Raw genomic sequence first — 13525 nt, forward strand, 5'->3', positions numbered from 1 at the left:
AGAACATAGCAGGCTGTAGCAACTGCTTCAGCCCAGAACATCACAAGAAGCTTTGAGTCTGCCAGCATAGTTCTGGCTCCTTCAATCAACGTTCGGTTCTTCCTTTCAGCTACTCCGTTCTGTTGTGGAGTATACGGAGCGCTGTATTGATGTTCAATTCCCTTCTGAAGACAGAAAATTTCCATCTCAAAGTTCTTGAACTCTGTCCCATTGTCGCTTCTGATGAATTTAACTGATTTACTCATGACGTTCTCGACTTTTGTAATTAGATTCTTCACCATCTGAGTCGTCTCGTCTTTCGTTTTCAGAAAGTATACCCACGAGTATCGCGAGTAGTCATCAGTGATCACCAAGCAGTAAGAGGTACCTCCTAGACTTTGTACATTCACGGGACCGAAGAGATCCATATGAAGTAGTTCTAGAGTACCGGCAATTGAGTTAATCTTCTTGGTGAGATGGGATTTCTTGTGTTGCTTTCCCTTCTTGCATGCTATACATTTGTCTTCAAAGTTAAAACTTTTTAAGGGAACGCCCATCACAAGCCCATTCTTGACAATGAAGTTCATCTTCCGAAGATGAATATGTCCCATTCTCCTGTGCCATAATTCTGATTCTGATTCGCTTGCCTTTGTCATTAAACAGGATTCTCCGGTGGCCATTTCAGTAGACCTCATATCCATCACGTATGTATTCGTTTCACGTGGAGCTTTCATTACTATCCATTCTTCTGGTATATGAAAACCAGGCTTCAATACAATCGCTTCATTCTTAGTGAAATGGACAGTGTATTCTTTATCACAGATCTGCGACACACTCAGCAGATTGTGCTTTAATTCCTCCACAAAATTTACGTTTTCAAGTGTCATTCTCCCATTCGACACAGTTCCTCTACCGGTAATCCTTCCTCCGCTTTCACCAGCAAAACTAACTCTAGCTCCCTGAACAGGTTTTAAGTCTTGCAACAAGTGTTTGTTGCCTGTCATGTGCCTGGAACAGCCGCTATCTACAATCCAAAGATTGTTTGCAGCCCTGTTCAACTGTTCCTGCACAATAAAACAAAGAGTTAGAATCTTGGGACCCAAGACCAATTGGTCTTGGATCGATACGTCCCGTACCCTGGCTTTCTTAAGTTAGCATCAGGATAATTTCTGTAAGTCCTGTTAGGGAACCTCCCTGCAGATTGTGTGTAATGCCTTCCAAACCTTTGAGAATTGAAGGTGCTATATCTTGAGGTTTGGTTGTAAAACTGAGGTTGGTTTTTATGAAAACTTGAATTCGTTACATTTTGGCATTTTTTAAAGTTTTCATTTTTAGCAGTAACAAAATGACGCTTATACTCAGTTTTATTTGGCTTTACACCTCTTAATTTCGGCTCCAGAGGGCAATCTGCAACTAAATGCCCTAATTTGTTACATCTAAAGCAACACCGACTCTCCAATTTCTTGTCAAATGTTGGTTTGGATGTAGAGGTAGTGTTACCAGCCGTTCGTCTCACATAAGGTGGGACGTACGGATTGAGTGGAGAACTCTTTTTTGAAACTTTATTTTTATCTCCATCGGTGGGTAACCCTACCTTCTCTTTTGTCTGATCAGATTCGGACAACTTATCCGAATCCGATGAGACTGGACTCAAAACAGAATTATTCACATTAGAAACTTTCGAGCTTGTTTCTCCACAGCTAACACTTGGTTTTGTAATCTTGATTGGAGTTGTCTGAGGAACTTCGAAATCGACAGATTTCTGAACACTCGGATTATAAGTATAGTTGTGGTTAAAGGGTGGTGGAACTTCATTATATCCGATTCCTCCCCTCTTTGCAGAGGTACCTGGATCACTCACGAGGTGATCAAGGATGGCTGAGGAATTCCTGAACTGCTCAAGTTTGCGGTTCAGTTCCACCACCTTTACCTGGTGGTCAGCAATCTGTTTATCCCGATCAGCAATCACTTTAGTTTTTTCCTCCAAAACTTCATAACTAAGATCAATTATTTCAATTTTCTCAGCAAGTTTAATTTTTAAGCTTTGAACGTCTTTTTCACATGCTTTTATTTTAATTTTATAACTTGTTTCTCTTGCTTTCGTAAAATGGTGATCTTCTTTAATAGTTTTAAAGTCAGCATCCAAATGGACATACTGATCAGTTATTGTTTTAAGTTGCTCAGACAAATTCTCACAACTAGTACAAATAGTTTTAGGACTTACCTCGGAGCGATTATCCTTGTCATCTGCCATGAAAGCTGTTTCTTCTTCAGTAGCTTTCTCAATTCCTTCAACCTTCTCACATTCTTTCACTTCAGCCTCAGCCATGTTCGCTTGTTCACCAGAACCACATGAATGCGAGTTCCAGTTGTACTCACCTGCTTCTCTGGTCAACATGGCGTTAATCTCTCTGTTAACTCCAGAATGTTGTGTAGGTCGACCTTGTCCTCGTTCAACCCTCTCATTTCTGCATTCCTTGGCAAAGTGCCCGTACTGTTGACAATTATAGCACCTTACTTTGGACTTGTCGAACCCGGGCCGACCACCAACAAACTTTCTCCCCGTCTTATTCATGAAACGCTTGACTCTCCTCACTATCATGGCCATTTGCCATTGCAAATCCATCTCCTCCAGATCATCAGCATCGATCTGGTCATAATCCTCATCCAGAACAGCAGGGTCCACAATCTTCCCCTGGATGTAGTTTTCATAGGAAGCAATAAATGATGCATAGACTGCAAACTGCTCTTCAGCAGATTTTACACTCATAGGCATCTTGGAATAACTATTGCTAGATGCATTTGCAGAAAAACTACTTGTGGATGCTTGAGGCTTTGAAGTACTAGATCCTCCAGCAACGAAACATACATCACCATTCGTGTTTACAGAAACTTTTCCTTCATGAGACGAGTCAGAGCCTGACTCCCCTTTCGAGTAAAAGGCAGCAGATTCAGGCCTTGAACTTGAGCCTGAGTTAACCTTAGCACCATACATACCAGGGTCTTGTATCTGATCTGTTGGTGTTTCCTTTCGAACCATATTAAGCTCATAAGTTCTGAGCTTGTTTACTGCCGTTTCAAGATCATAATTTGGAAAGTCTCTGTCTTCCCTCATAAGGACGGTGTACATTTCCCACTTCGGTGGGAGAGCATCGAGAAGCTTTTCAACGATCTCTTCTTCTCGGTAAGCAATTGAATAATTGCTGAGCTCTGTCATTAGATGATAGTATCTGGTGATAATATCATCCAGTGATTCGTTCTTCAAAAATTTGAAGACGGAGAACTGGGTTTTTAAGAGTTTGATCTTTGATGCACGTATACCCACATTCCCCTCGAATCTATTTTCAAGAGCATCCCAAAGCTCTCTCGCAGAAGTGTACTTTCGGAACGTATGGAGAACCTCTTGAGGAAGTGCCATTGTTATCGCAGCATAGGCCTTGCTTTCGGCCTCGTACATTTTCTTCTCTTCGTCCTCCATTTTGCTGTACTTCTTAACCACATCGCGACCTTCGTATTGCGCAGTTGGAGGGATATATCCATCCTGGATGCACACCCACATTTTGGCATCCTGGTATTTGATGTATTGGATGAATCTGTCCTTCCATGCCACGAAGTCAGTTCCCTTCATCAGCCTCGGGGCCTTAGTGGCAGACCCCGCTTCTACTTCCATCTTGACCAAGTCGGAGATATTGATCGACGACATCCTTGCAAAAACCTGAAAAACCTGGAAAAACAAAAAAAATATTAAAACAGCTCAGTTGGCGAAGTTAAGAATAACTTCGCTTGAAGGTTAACTTCGCTGAAAGAGAACTTCGCTGAGATCTTAAATTCGCTTGATTTGGGCGAAGTTAAGAATAACTTCGCTTAGCTCTGGCGAACTTATGAGTTGAGCGAACTTGGGTTTGAAGCGAAGTTGCGGATAACTTCGCTAAGGCGAACTTATGAAGTGAGCGAAGTTGTAGTTAACTTCGCTAATCCTTATATCTTCGCCAAAAACCCTAATTCCAGCGACGGCAACTTCGCCTGAAGAATGGTAACTTCGCCCGATGAACGGTAACTTCGCCCGTTGAACAGGGAAGTTTGTTCAGATCTGTTTTCGTCAATCCAGCAGCTCCCGATCAATGCAAAGGCTTGAAAATGACTGTCAAGCACTAGCAAAACTCAATCCCAACAAAAACACGTCCCGCGAATAGGTCAAACGAGACGTTTTCTACACCCGCGTGAAATCCCGAACCTCACAATCGAGCCGATTGGCTCTGATACCAATTGTAGGTTCCTGGACGGATCGTACACGGGATGTCTCTAACAACGCAGGTGCGGAATCCCTGCGTAGGTAGATACGAGTGTAGAGTATATAGAGATCGAACACACAAGCAATAAACCAACCACGTTATATTGATAACAAACACGTGACCCGAGGTCACCGTTACAGACTATGACACGTAACTCGGTTACTGAAAAACTGAAACGAAAACCCTAAACGAACAACCTTAAATTGTTTCGTCTGAAACAGTATATAAACACGACAACTTCGCCACAGGCGAAGTTGTCAATAACTTCGCTGATTCAACAAGTTCGCCATAGCGAACTTGTTGACAACTTCGCGCATTACAAAACAAACATAAACAAAACATAATTACATTACAGACTCGATTACAAATGCTAGACTATGAACTACTGACATACATGTACCAACATAGGTTTCAATTTTTAACAGTCCGGTTTCAGTTTTCGACAACAAAAAACCGTTACTAACAATTTGGCTCACAGTTTAATTTAAAACCATCAAAACCGAACTGCAAACACCTATACGTAAAATGTTGTTTTTTAAATGAAAGAAACTATGGCAATAACATACTCAAATTAAAGAGAAAAAAGTGCACGTTTTTATGATGCAATTTTTTAAAAATAATATCAACGTACGAAAAAGTTACGACCGTTTAAAAATCATGTGGGGAAGTTGGATTAAAAGTGAAACAAAAAGGAATAGATGGGTGAATGAAAGGGCCAAAGTTGTAACTATTCTTTAAGTTTACAAAAGTTGATTAAAGTTGAGGGGAAAAGATTGTAGCTATTTTGAAGAAATATGAAAAACACGTGAGATTTAATGTTTCAATGATCACTTTACCCCTCATTAAGGTTGTACCATGTGTTCAAAAATTTGTAAAACTCTTAAAATCTACCATCTTAATTTGCCCATCACTTTGTATTATGTATAGTATATATATAAATATAGATATATATTTATGCATGATATTAAAATTATCGATATCCCACTGATATCCCACCGCGATAACCGATATCTCAAATGTCGATCCTTGACTGATGTCCGATATTTTCCGCATTAATTGCATAGACCATAAGTATGACATGAGGACTCACTTGCAGACACGGGTTGGGATTTACTATCAATCTGCAGTATGATTGATTTGCTGCTTAGATTATCGTCCCTTTGCAAGTCGATGCATATTGGTGCACGAGTTGCACCACCTTCACCTGTAGGCTGTTTGAGTTACGACAATTCAAGCTCAGACAATGTGCAGATGACTGATACATTTTTAACTTGTTGATATCTTATGAAGTTGCTAATTATAAACAAATACTGAGACTCATGCTGCAAAGTAAAAACAGAAAGGTAGATGATAGTCATACCAAAACAGGATGTCCAATCAAACTGTTCAAAGCTGCTGATTTACCTGCACTCTGAACCATTGGTAGCCCATGTTAAGAAACTAGCTACCATGCTTTAAATCAATGATTAAGAACCTAAAGTTCAAAAAATCAAATCGAACAGCACACTAAAAAAAACAGCAGAAGTACTTTGAGCCATAAAATAGCATGGGTACAAAAAGAAGATGCTGCAAGAATTAAGTGCAACCATTACAAGAAAACATACCGCCAGCAAATGGGAGTTGAAGTAGATTGTAAATAGAAGCTATTGTTTGATGTCAAAATTAATGCAAGCAATTATATATTAGAAACCACAGACCACCAGAACTACATTTTACATAAGAGTATAATGTCCTAAGAAATTAAAACATAAGTATTTTTGCGTCCAAATAAAATAATAATGAAATTACAATTTACCAAAAAAAAAGAAAAAAAACACATTTTGTATACATATTAGAGGTCATAAGAATATATAGAAAAGTAGAAAACAACAATGATTGCCATGAGAGAAGCATGTAAATGCGGTAGTAATACACGCATTAGCAGCCAGCAACAACATAGGTAAATGTAGGCCTGTAACCGAACCGAATGAACACGAACAACGGCGTGTTCGTGTTCATTCATGTAACTTGAAACCAGCACTAACACTACACTTAATCGGACAAACATTCGTGTTCATGTTCATTCGTTTAAAAAATGAACATGCCATGTTCGTCTGTTTAAAATATAAGCAAACAGTTCATGAACATAAACGAACTTAATTGATCAAAGATAAACAAACATAACCGATCAAAGATAAACGAACATAAATGAACATATATGAACAAATAAAAATGTACACAAACATAAACAGACATAAATGAACACAAATGAACAAATATAAAAACATGAAGTAGATAACTCATCTAGACAATATTTAATTATTTTCTATTAATATGTAAACAAACATAACAAACGCTCACAAACATAAATGAAGAAACGAAACATGTCTTCATGTTTGTTCATTTAATTAAACGAGCACAAAATTTTTGTTCATGTTCGTTCGTGTTAATTGTAAATAGTCATTAGTCTAGGCCCTTTTATGTTATTAGTAATTTCTCACAGGCCCCTCTCTTAACTCTATATATAGAGTGGGTCATCTCTTGTATTTTACAGAGTTTTATATTAATCAATACCAGTTTACATGGTATCAGAGCTAGAGCTCTTGGTACAAGCCCCTGTCTGAATCTCTATTCCTGTTTAAGTTATAGTAGTTCTAATATCATATCACCTGGTCACTCATGTTCCAGTTCAAGACCTGCTACTGTTCATCACGTTCATAACCTGCTGTTCACATAAACTTTTTTTTGCCAACCCATTAATCTCCCCTCCACCATCGCTGAACTCGTCATCCCTTGACTTGCCAACCCTAAAAAAATGTCACCGTCGCACCACCACTGACGCACCGCCCCCATCTGCTGCCACTCCCCCATGCGCCGGCCCATGAAGGAGCGTCCGCCGCCACCTGTTTTTCTTCCTGCACTGTTGGAAAATCATTCTGACTAACCTCCTGCTCCGCAACCGCCATCTGCCGCCACCGCCTTCTGCCATCAGCCGCCACCGTCTGTCACTACATTCTGATCGCATTTTCCCAGGTTACATTTATTATCCATTTTCTGTTGCTGAAGCCCTTGATTGCTATTTACCTACGGTACTGTTCCGACAAGCTTTATTTAAAACATAAATCAGTTCTGGTCCACGTTGTGCGTTTATTTCAAACCTAAATCAGTTCTGGTCCACGTCGAGCGCCTCAGTTCCATAAATATTGTCTAAAACCACCTGCCTAATTCTGATTTTGTTGGGTATTAACAAGCTCACACTCTTGTGTTTTGCTCTTGATTTCGTCCTTTGTAATGGAAGACAAAAGGAATTACACCTTTATATTCACTGAAGAGGAGTATAATTTGCTACAACGGTTGCTTTCCTCTCATTCGTTGGGACCTCAAACCAACTCGGCACATCCGGATAAGTTTCAAGCCTCGACTCATCATGGGTAATCGATTCCGGAGCCACACATCACATGACTGGGAATCGAGGTATTTTGTCTAGTCTGCATCATGTTTCCCATGCACCGGTTAGTTTTGTCGATGGTTCTTCATGCCCCGTTCATGGCATAGGATCCATCAGTAGCTCGAAAAACCTAAGCATGTCTTCTATCCTTTTCGTTCCTAAATTTCCTGCAAGCCTTTGTTCCGTTGGTCGAATTACCAAACAAAACAATTGTTCTGCGACCTTTTACCCAACTCATTGTGTCTTTCAGGAACTAGGAACGAAAACATAAGCATGTCTTCTATCCTTTTCGTTCCTAAATTTCCTGCAAGCCTTTGTTCCATTAGTCAAATTACCAAACAAAACAATTGTTCTGCGACCTTTTACCCAACTCATTGTGTCTTTCAGGAACTAGGAACGAGCAGGGTAATTGGTACCGGTTTTGAATTAGGAGGCCACTACTGTATGATACGAACCCGTTCGGATCCAAGGGGGCTGAAGGGTCCAAGTAAGATGAAGAGCTAAAGGAAGCCAAATGGTCTAAGTAACCGCTTCAATAATTACTACAATTAAGTCTATTTATACGTTTGTGTTTTAGTGAATGGATCATGGATGTTTATGTTTATCAAATTTAAGGTTTTTATACCTTTTTAATCAGAGATCTAATCCTTCTCGAATCGGATTAACTGGAGACTAGCCCCTCTCGAATCGGGCCAACTATCCTTGTTCTTGTCTATCTCTATCAATTCAATATCTTATTTTCGGGGTTCTACTATCACACCCTGCAGCAAACTTATGTGATTCCGCTGTCAGGGAGACTCGCTCATCCCTCTGTAGCAATTCGAAGACAAATGAGAACAAATATTTGTATTCCTAATGATTCTCATTTTCAGTCATGTGAGCTTGGTAAACATAAACGACGCTCTTATCCTCCAAAAATGTCGAAACGCACCGATTTTATATTTGAACTCGTACATTCTGATGTATGGGGTCCTTGTCGTGTTAAATCCACATTGGGTTTTCAGTACTTCATCACTTTCATTGATGATTATTCTCATGCAACTTGGGTTTATCTTTTGAAAGCTCGTAGTGAAATTAATTCCATTTTTCGTAAGTTTCATTCTTATGTCCAAAATCAGTTCAACACATCCATTAAAACCCTATGCACTGATAATGCAACAGACTGTTTCTCGAATGAATTTTCTACATATTTGAAATCACATGGCATTGTTCACAAGTCCTCTTGCCCGTACACATCTCAACAAAATGGGGTTGCTGAACGCAAAAATCGCCACTTATTGGATATCACACGCACACTCATGTTTCAGTCTCATGTTCTTGATAGATTTTGGAATGACGTTCTTATAGCTTGTTATCTCATAAATCGTATGCCCTCATCTGTACTTGGTCAAACCACCCCGTTTTCTGTTTTGTTCTCTGAAGGAACTCCCTTTCCACTAGCACCTAAAATTTTCCGGTATATAGCATATGTGCATGATCATCCAGGTATTAGTAAGCTTGCACCTCGAGCCATTCGGTGTGTCTTCCTTGGTTATTCACGTGTCTAAAAAGGGTATCGGTGTTATAGCCCTTCTCTTCAGCAATACTTTACCAGTGCTAACATTACATTTCATGAGTCATGTCCTTACTTTCTCGATATTCCACGCCAACTCATGATTTGTTTCCCGATCCTGATATACTCGGGTCCCACATTATCCCCACATTTCCTCTGTCGGTTATTCCATTTGCCACTCCGGCCTCAAGCGACAATGCTCCAATTCCTTCCTTTCCTATGTCAGTTCCCTCTACCACTCCGGTCTCTGACGCCACCGTTCCGGTCCCTGCTGCTTGCTGCTTCTGGTCTACCAACAGATCCCCACCATTAATTTTCTCATATGCTCAACAAGGTAAGGATCAAACAACATAAACACTTGGTTCACAAACTGGCCATAACCCTTGTATGTCCTCGGTTCATCTGCCCGCATTCGAGCCACCCACATCCCTAACTGATACTCCATTACCCAGTACAACACCACATACTACACCCTTACCTGATACTACCCCTACTACACATGTTTATGACCCTCCCGGTGCACCACTGCCTAATATACGTATTGCCTTTCGCAAGGAACCTAGAAACCACCCGTTAACCTATTCAGAATTGCGTTGTGTACTCTCACCTCTCTCATGAGTCTCGTGCCTATACCACAAACCTTGACTCTTACGCAATTCCCAGAAATGTGACACAAGCCCACACAAGCCCTAACACATCCAGGATGGAGACAGGCTATGGAAAACGAGATATGGGCTCTCCGAGCTAATCACACATGGGATCTTGTAACGCTTCCTCATGGAAAGCGTATTGTTGGTTGTCGTTGGGTTATTCTCAAGCATATCGTATTGACTGTGACGAAACTTTCTCCCTGGTTGCCAAAATACCATCTGTACGTATTTGTATTGCCCTAGCCATTAATCATTGGCCGCTCCATCAACTAGATGTCAAGAACACCTTTCTTAATGGTGTTCTTAAGGAGGTGTATATGGAGCAACCACCTGGGTTCATTGTCGAGGAGGAGGCCTCAAAAGTTTGCAGGTTACGTCGTTCACTATATGGTCTTAAGTAATCTCCTAGGGTGTGGTCTGGTCGTTTTTCTAGTGTTATGGGAGAGTTTGGCATGATCCGCAGTGCATATGATCACTATGCATTTTTCAGGCACTGACAAGGCCGAAGGATTATTGTTGTGGTTTATGTTGATGACATTATCATTACAGGAGATGATGAGGTCGGGATTACCGAACTCAAACATTTTCTTCAAGTTTTAGATTAGTGACTTAGGTCAAATTCGGTACTTCCTTGGCATAGAAGTATCTCGTTTTGCGCAAGGAATACTTCTGTCACAACGGAAGTATGTTCTTGACATGCTGACCGAGTGTGTCTTACTAGGTTGCAAGCCCGCTGATACCCCAATGCTTCCAACAGTGAAGCTTCTTCCAGAGGACGGACGCGAATCCGATGAAGGATCCTGAGCGATACAGATGATTAGTTGGGAAGCTTAATTATTTAACAGTCACACGACCAGATATTTCCTTTGTTGTCAGTATTTTAAATCAGTATATGGCCACGTCATACACCGAACACTGGCTTGCTGCTCTTCGTGTTTTGAGGTATCTCCACCAGGTTTGGGGATCTTATATTCTGATCAAGGTCACTATCGTGTCAGTGCTTTTACAAGGACGGAGATGGTCGGATATCTTAATTCTCAGATGCAGATTGGGCAGGTTGTCCGATTTCACGACGGTCTACCACCGGGTATTGTGTATTTGTTGGAGGAAATCTTGTATCTTGGAAGAGTCATAAACAACACACAGTGTCCAGATCAAGCACTGAGTCGGAATATAGATCCATGACATATGTAACATTAGAGATGATGTGGGTTCATCGACTTCTCAAAGAACTCGGGGGTATTTCAGATGACTTCTTGTGATTATATTGTGATAGTCAATCAGCTATACATATAGCCATGAATCAAGTATTTCATGAGAGGACGAAGTATACTGAGGTTGATTGTCATCTAATCAGAGATAGGATAGTAGGCACTCAAACAGATCCTCCATCCATTCAACCGATTCACGTCAAGACTTGCGGATATTCTCACTAAGCCTCTCCGGAAAGCTTAAATCAACTTTATATGCAACAAGTTGGGCATGATTAACATCTATGCTCCAACTTGAGGAGTGTTAATTGTAAATAGTCATTAGTCTAGGCTATGTTATCAGTAATTACTCAAAGGCCCCTCTCTAACTCTATAAATAGAGTGTGGGTCATCGCTTGTATTTTACACAGTTTTATATTAATCAATACCACATTGCAGTTTGTTTATTATATAAACGAACATAAGCAAACTTCCCGCATAACGGATCAAGAACAATTCACTGAATGTTCGGTTCGCTCACATGCCCCATGCAAATGTAATAAGAGCACGATCTACCATTCTCGAAAGATAAATTATAATCAAGCTTACTAACAACACAACCAAAATCCAAAATTCAGCAATTAGGAGCCTAGTAAAGCAAGTTACACACTAGCAGAAAGAGCAGATTGTCACAATACTTACTAACGAAAAAATCCCTAGCAATTGGCAAGTTGAGCTATGAATAATGCAAAATCACACTCTAATAACAAGTAATCATTAAAATTAGTTTCTGCAGCAACTAATAGCTCCTACAACAGATTCGATTGAACAGACAGCAAGCAATAAACAAATGCAGCGCCTATAACCTAAGCGAGAGATCTAAGCTACCGCCTGGATCAACAGAAGCAAGTAATCGGAAGGAAATAAACTTACGGTGTTTCCTAGGGCAACGACGTTGAGAAATGTGGAGGGACGAGTTGAGTTGTGGTCGATATCTTCATCGTTGAGTAGAGCCGCGGCCTGCCGCATGGAATCTGCAAGCTGAGCCAATTCTTCCATTGCTGCTGCAACAGATGAAGATGAATTTGAATCGCCTGGCCTGAGGTGGTTTTAGATGACGGATCGAGTGGAGTGCAGTGGTGATTTAGGGCTCCGTAGCGAGATTTAAATGTTTTTTTCTTATTTTGAATCGGTTGCAGAGAAGAAGAAGAAGTTGATCCCCCACCAGAATTCACACAATATTATCATTTTAGGTTTTTACTGTCATTTGGGTTTTTGTTAAATCTCAAAACAGATAAAAACGTTTTCAATTTTTTATTATCCGTTACCGACTAAGACTAAAATTAAAAAAAAAAAAACAAATTTACTCGGGTGTAACTAGGACCGCCTAATAGGATCGGGTTGATTTGGGTCATAAAGGTACTCAAGATCTATACGTGGGACATAGAAATTGTTGGATTTTTTTTAAATATAAGATAAAACAATGGATCAAATGAATTGGTTTCATCTCTCTTATACGCTCCATGTAAACAACAACGTGTATATCTGGGGTGATTGGATCCGCCATCTCAAATGGATTTTCCAACTTTATTCCCTTACACGCAAGATGAAACCAGCCATTTGAGATAACGGGATAAGATGAGACAAGTCATTTGAGATAGCTAGATTGAACTCATATTTTCAACCATAGCAAGCTTACGAGCATAGTTCTTTGAAAATGAAAATATGATTTGGCGGGGCATGCAGGTTGATGGAATGTAACACCTTTTGAACACTATTCTCACCAATAAAAGTCATACAAAGTAAGTCACAAGCACCAATATATTTATCTAACATAGCTTCAACTGTTATGCATTTCATTCACAACTCTACAATGTTTCTCAAATTACTACCTCACATTCATAAATTTTTAACGGTGATTTGCACTTGTGGTCAGTATGCTCATGGACCGATCGCAACCCGGGATGCAGATTCTACGCATGTCCACGATTTTGTAAGAACAATGATTCTCCTTTTTGCCAATGTCTTAAATTTCAAATATTTTATAGGGTCCCACCCATATGTCAAAAATTTCAAGGTTGGGTAAACCAAGCCATGTGCGGTCATGCCGTAGCCATTATTCATGTACTTTTGCATTCTAAAAACAGACTTGAATATGAAGTTACCATCCTTCAAGCAAAGAACCGTTTGAAGAATATTATCATCTTTATCTTGTTACGTGCGTTAGGGTTTCTATGTTTTGATGTAAAGTCTCTAGCGTAGCAGGATTTGTTTTGATGTATGTTTTAGTTTCAATGAAATTGTCTACTTAAGTCTATATGTTTTATTGATAGCAACTGAAAAACAATGGTTTAAAATTGTGCTTTATGCTTTGATGACAATTGTAACACATTAAAAGACAGACATACCCACACGTAAGTAGCATGTAAAAACTA

At 39.9% G+C, this 13525-nt stretch overlaps 1 pseudogene across 1 annotated transcript in view; it reads right to left on the reverse strand.

Moving 5' to 3' along the window:
* LOC143625726 (dynamin-2A-like) overlaps positions 1 to 13525 on the reverse strand; it is a 61297-nt pseudogene that overhangs the window by 27625 nt on the left and 20147 nt on the right. Inside the window, exons 3-5 of the transcript XR_013152318.1 lie at positions 12024 to 12189; positions 5632 to 5682; positions 5362 to 5482 (exon numbers count right to left, since the gene is read on the reverse strand). The product of XR_013152318.1 is annotated as a dynamin-2A-like (transcript). The remainder of the gene's footprint in view (positions 1 to 5361; positions 5483 to 5631; positions 5683 to 12023; positions 12190 to 13525) is intronic.

This window comes from Bidens hawaiensis, unplaced genomic scaffold, assembly GCF_021521415.1.
Source record: "Bidens hawaiensis isolate Kalapana, Puna unplaced genomic scaffold, B.hawaiensis_p1.1 tig00004199_1, whole genome shotgun sequence".
In the NCBI taxonomy this organism is placed as follows: Eukaryota; Viridiplantae; Streptophyta; class Magnoliopsida; order Asterales; family Asteraceae; genus Bidens; species Bidens hawaiensis.